The sequence below is a fragment of the Lygodium microphyllum genome, chromosome 1 (assembly GCF_053477565.2).
Source record: "Lygodium microphyllum isolate KBCC chromosome 1, Lygodium_microphyllum_v1.1.10, whole genome shotgun sequence".
In the NCBI taxonomy this organism is placed as follows: domain Eukaryota; kingdom Viridiplantae; phylum Streptophyta; class Polypodiopsida; order Schizaeales; family Lygodiaceae; genus Lygodium; species Lygodium microphyllum.
In genome coordinates, this window is record NC_141135.1 from 181498963 (window position 1) to 181505060 (window position 6098).

A 6098-nucleotide genomic window follows, 5' to 3' on the forward strand; every position below is an offset into this window, starting at 1 on the left:
TCTCCATAGCATAAGTCCATAATGCTGACTGATTCTCTGATCCTTTCTCAATGTGGACTCCATATGTAGAAGCATCTCCTCTAGCTGCCACATAAGAAGTACACACAACCATATCATCTACTAATTTCTTCATTCCGCCTTTCCCAAAATTGGTAGCAAGCGGAGCTCCTGTTTCAGTCAACCAGATCTTGCCATCTTGTCCCCAAAATACCAAATTCTTCCTCCTTGCATCCTGAAAAGATTCACAATCCTTGCAATGCTGATGGTCCGTACTATCACACCAAATACATCTTCGATCTCTCCTAGGTGCACTAGGAGCACTCCTAGGTGCAGTAGGAGCACTAGAAGAAATAGTAGGTGCAGTCGAAGCAAACTGCTCTTTCAATTTTCCCACCAATTCTTCTTTAACTGACTCCAATGTCAAATCCGTTATGCCTTTGATTATGTTATCAAGAGAGGAAGGCACTGACGGAGCGAATGGTTTTGGAGCAGAAGGAGCTGGCATCGGTCTTGGAATAGGAGGAACAGGAGGATTAGAAACAGTAGGCACTGGCATAGGCCAAGAAACTGGCTGAGGAAGAGAAGAAATAACAGGGATAGAAGCAGGCATAGGAGCAGAAGACAGTATCGGTGTCATTTCGTGCGATCTTCAAGAAGCTCTCCTAATTCTTCCTGAAGAGCAGGATCTGCAGCTTGCAAGAAAAGCTCAACTTTCTCAACATCCAATGCTCTTTGTTCAATGGCATCAAGCTGACTATACCTCTCTTCAGATTCTCGTATCAACTCTGAAGTAGCTAGACCTTTGTTTGGCATGTAGACCCACTCTCGGAAGGACCGCCGTGTAGCCATCCCAAAGTCCTCAAGGAAATACTCTTCTTTCAGGGCCTTCTTAAAATCTTGCCAATTTGAATTTTGAAGGAAAAGATCATTCACTTTTTCCCTCAAGGCGGGTGTGACAAGGCAAAGGAAATACTTACTCATAAGTCCTGCTGGTACTCCAAAAAATCCCATCTTGATCTCATACCTCTTCAAATAAGTCAAAACATTACGGCCATCAAATAGCTTCTTTTCATTTTCAACTGCTTCAATCGCCTTAGTCGCGCTGATTGCATTCTCCTGCTTCGAATATAGTTGCCTTTGTTGAGACAATTGTTGTTGATACAACTGCTGCTGCTACTGCTGCATATACAATTTTGTTTGCTGATTTTGAAGCTGCATATACATAGACATATTCTGCAAAATCTGCTTTAAATCATTTGTTGAAGTACTTGAAGCAGCAGTCAATGATGGAGGTGAAGTAGAGGACAAAGCAGGAATTGTAGAATAGGTTGAAGTATCTCCCATCCTGAAATCTATGCGACGCTTTCACATCGGGTTCACCAAAGATGTCGAAGGGGTACAATGCAATACCATCAAAGTCATCGCTTATATAGCGGCCAATAACTATCAGATTTTTAGCAGTATCCTTTGGATCTCATTCAGCTTTGAAGCATGTAAGGTATCGATTAACATCATGACTGTGCACAATTTCTCGACTTGATATAGCAAGATCACTGAAAATACAATCATATACTCTCCACTGAATTTCCCCCGTTGCTTTTTGTTTTTCCAATCACCCCTTTCTTGGGCACTCGACAACTTTTGCGCACAGCTATCAGAGGCTGATTTGAGTTATCTATCCCTTGAGAGCCTTTCCCCTCAACCCTATGTCGTGTCACACTCTTGAATTCTTTTGTGGCATTATCCTTCCCTGATCCATCTTCATCAGAATTGTCCTGTAAAATCAAAAGTTGCCTTTGTCTACCAGGCTTGGAGACACACACAGGCTTTTTCACTAAAGGACCCTTGTTGGTGATAGAACTAGAACTCTCAATCTTCTCCACATTCTGCCATTGATCCTCCTCTCTAGGTGAGTGCATGATATGAGTAATACCACCCGCTTTGAGCTTTAGCTTGCCCGGAATAGATGAATCGCTGCCAGCTTTTTCAAAAGATTTAATTCCCACTTTTTTACTTACAGACCCAATGCTGCTATATTCATTACGACTATTTTTGACTAAAGAGCTCCTCCCATTTTCAATCTCCATTCTTTCATATGCCTTTCTACTAGAGACTCGTTTTGATGTGTAAAAGGTCCATGATTGTTGGGTTATCACACTGCTCCTCGCTTTCTTTATCCCTTGTGTCCTTGAAGAATGGCATCTGGCGCCCCTTGTTCCACTAGACCTTATTAAGAGATGCATATTTGCCTCCAGCCTTGATAGAGTAATCTTCTTTATGGACATGACCAGCCTATTTAGAACCATCTGTGTGGCTATTAGAATGTATAGTGTGTTTCTGGAAACAAGTTGTTTCAGGTTTCGTCTCAGAACTGGATTGCTCTTGAATGGATGAATTTCTCTTCAGCACGTTAACATTGGAATGCTTAGAATCTCCTACATATGAATTCTTAGAACCTCCTGCATGTGTGATGCATATTTCCGTTTCTCCTTCCGTTTGAACATCTGCCGGTCCTTACTGCCTTCCCACAAATATATTCACTTCCAAACCCTTCTGCACTATGTTGGCACGCAGAACAAAAATGCAAACACAACAACTAAGTATGTACAAAGTAACAAATGTCACACACACAACTTTTTGGTGGATTCCACACCTCGGATGCACAGCAATACGACAACGAGACTTGTTGGCTACCTCCTTGGATATGCCTCATCTTTAAGATCCTAATGACAACAACAGCCGACATGATCTTCATCACCAACCCCTTGAGTGATGTGAGCTTTCATCCTAACAGGATGGGGACATGAGTATGGGCTGCTCTCTGTATCTATCAGAGCTTGAGACAGAGGGTGGGGTGAGTGACCAGTCTTTCCCTTCAAATCAAATGAGAGGTGAAATGTGTGAACGGAGTGTTGCACGCACGGGATGGACCTCTCAAAGCACAATGCACAATCTGTTACTGTGCACTGCACCATAAGGCTCCCTGGCCTTCCTTCTTACACTGTATGCCGGCACAAGGCAGGATGCACTGTTACACCATCAAAAGCACACAAGGCATACACCCTCTGTGTAAGTGATAGTGAGGATTACATCAATGGGTTTCAGAAATGGGCTGCCCTCTGTATCTTTCAAGAGAGTGAGATAGAGGGTGGGTTGAGTGTAACTGGTGTTTCTTCAATCAATTATTGAGATGTGAGGATTGAGGGAAGTTACGACCATTGGAGTCAGGTACGTTCTTGTTTTCCTCTGCACCCACGGGATGGGTCTCTACCATCAGCACAGGACACGTCACTCTATTCTATACACTGCACTGCAAGGCTCCCTGGCCTTCCTGTTTGCACCTATGCCAGAGAAGGTTGGACTCATTGATGCACCATTAAATGTGCACCCTGGCATACTCCCTAAGCACCATTCCCTTGTTGATTCCTAAACCGGGTGTGAGCTCTATGTTTCATCATTTTTCACTCGAGTGATGTTAGTAATGGGGCGAGTGACTGTTCTTTCATTCCATTTGAGTGATCGTGCGTTGAGTGCAATATCCCTCGTCATCGATGAATTTCCTACGATTCTTTGAACCATCTCCCTCCCTGGGTGCTGCCGCGTGGTCCCTGCCACGAAGAACGCGTGCTGTGAAGACACCTTGGTACCTCCTGCACAGTTGACAATAATACAAGACGCAACCTCGATAGTCGACATTAATCCTTGGCAATATGGGCCAAGTTTTTCTAACCCTACACCTTCGGGTTCTCAATGACAGTCATGTTTTAAGTGTGGGGACATTCATGGTTGGTCTGATGTGTGATACTAGGTCCTTGTTGTTCGGTTTACCCTTCTTGTTAAGGTTTTAAGTGTGGGGACGCGTCCCTGCGCGTTTATGTTGCATATCCCCATGCATATATCCTATTATGACCATGCATCTATACCATGACTTCATTTTACCTTGATGGGATCGCTTACCCACCCACCCATCCACTTTCCCCCCTCCCTTGGGGTCGTTCCTTCTCTATTTCCCTTTGTCCTTTGTTTTGACGCTTTTTCATGTGAAGGAATCCTCCGTTCATTGGAATCCCCATCCACCCTTATTTCCTTGTTCGTCCCTTTGAACTAACTATTTTTCCTTTTTACCAACCCCTGTTTCGACAAACGATTCTAAAGTTATTAATTTTTGAAGCAAATCCCGTAAAATGGATGGTTTCCCATATGAACGTGCTTTTATTGCTTGGGAACATTGATTTGTTGTGCCAACCCTGCCCTACCTATTCCCCCTGACATTTTTCCTTTTTACACCCTGCCATTCCAATGCATGGTTCATCCGCTATTAAATTTTGCGGGTTTTCGGGACCTTTTCGTAGGTATTTTTCACATTTTTCCCATGTGAACCCCTCCTCTCTACGCCCGTAATGAGTTTTGATATGACAGTCCTGTGCATCCCCTTCCCTCAGACATTTTTCTTGTTTATCTCACTTCGTTTTGGCAATTGGTTCTTCCCGTATTAATTTTTGAGTCTATTTTTTAGGTCTGTTTTTGGGGTTTTTCCCATGTGAACACATCCTATCTTGATTCCAACTGTGTTTTGACGTACCAGCGTTGTTGGATATGTCATTTTACACATTTTTTCTTCTTTCCGCACTCTATTCCAACAAGTGGATTTTCCGATATTAACACACATATGTGTTTTTAGGTCTATTTTTTGCGTTTTTCCCATGTGAACACCCTAATTTTGCCCCGAAACCCGTGTCACATTTTTCTATCATCTTTCCCTTATCTTCCCGCACATTTTTCCTCTTTGCAATTTTTTGATCCGATGTACGGTTGGTTTTTATTAATTTTTCTTCCTTTTCACCGTGTGATCGCGTCTCTCGTGTCGCACGTGAACGCACCTACTATTGGTTTTACGCGCCTCTGGATGCCCCCGTGGCCTCTGTGCCTCCCGTGTTGCCGTTCCCGCCCCGTCTGATCCCACCGATGTAAAAGAAACTTTTATTCTCGCCCCGCGTATGTGCGCGAGACGGGGGTGCGCTAATTTTTAACAAACCAAACAATTAAAAAAAAAACACACAAAACCAAACAAAACAACCACACCACCAAAAAAAAAACACCATCAAGCACACACATTCAAACAAATTAACCAAAGAAAACAAAAGAAACAAAAGAAAACAAAAAACACAACCCAGTTTTTATATATATTTTTAAAAACAACCAACCCCAATAACAAATTACTTATAAAAAGCACAAAAACCTACAAAATCCAAACACAAACAAAACCACCAATAACCAATTAATTACTTTAAAAGAAAACAAAAAACAATAATTTTTATTTATTTTATTTTTTAAAGCCACTTACCTGTTCGTTGTCCCTTCTTTCCTCCACCACGTGCGAGGATCTCCCCCTCCTTGTGCCTGCTTCCTCCCCCGCGCAGGCGCTCCCTCCCCTCGGTCCTTCTTCTTCCCCCATGCTGCCCCGCCACATCCCTCCTCCCTTCTCCTCTTCCTTGTCGCAGGCCACCCTATTGGCCTCTTCCCTTCCATCCTTCCGCCGCTTCGCGACACCGGACGCCCTCCTCCCTTTGGCTCTCCGCCGGCGCCCCGCCACATCTCTCCCCCCTCCTCCTCCCTCTCCCTCCTCGTTCCCCACCGCCGCAACCCGCCGAATCTTCTCCTCCCTTCCTCCGCTCCGTCGTCCCCTCCTCCTCAACCTCTCTCTTTCCACACCTTTTTTCGCCTCGCCACCACGCTTCAAACCTCCTTCTCTCCTCCCACCTCGCTACTGTAGCCCACCATCGTTTCCTCTCCTTCTCCTCCCTAGTTAGTTTATTCAAAATCAGTTCCCTAATTAACCTCACTTCATTAACTTAAGTTATTTACTTAATTCACTTGAGTTGCTTAATTAACCTAATTTACTTAGGTTACCTAATCAACCTAATTAACCTAATTTACTTAATCAACCTAATTCATTCAATTTACTTAATCACCTTAATTAACTTAACTAACCTAAGTTACCTAACCTAACCTATCTTAGCTCACTTAATTAACTAACTTCCACTAACCCCCGTTTCCTCCCGTTTTAGCCCCCTTTCCTACCCCTTCTCCACTCTTCC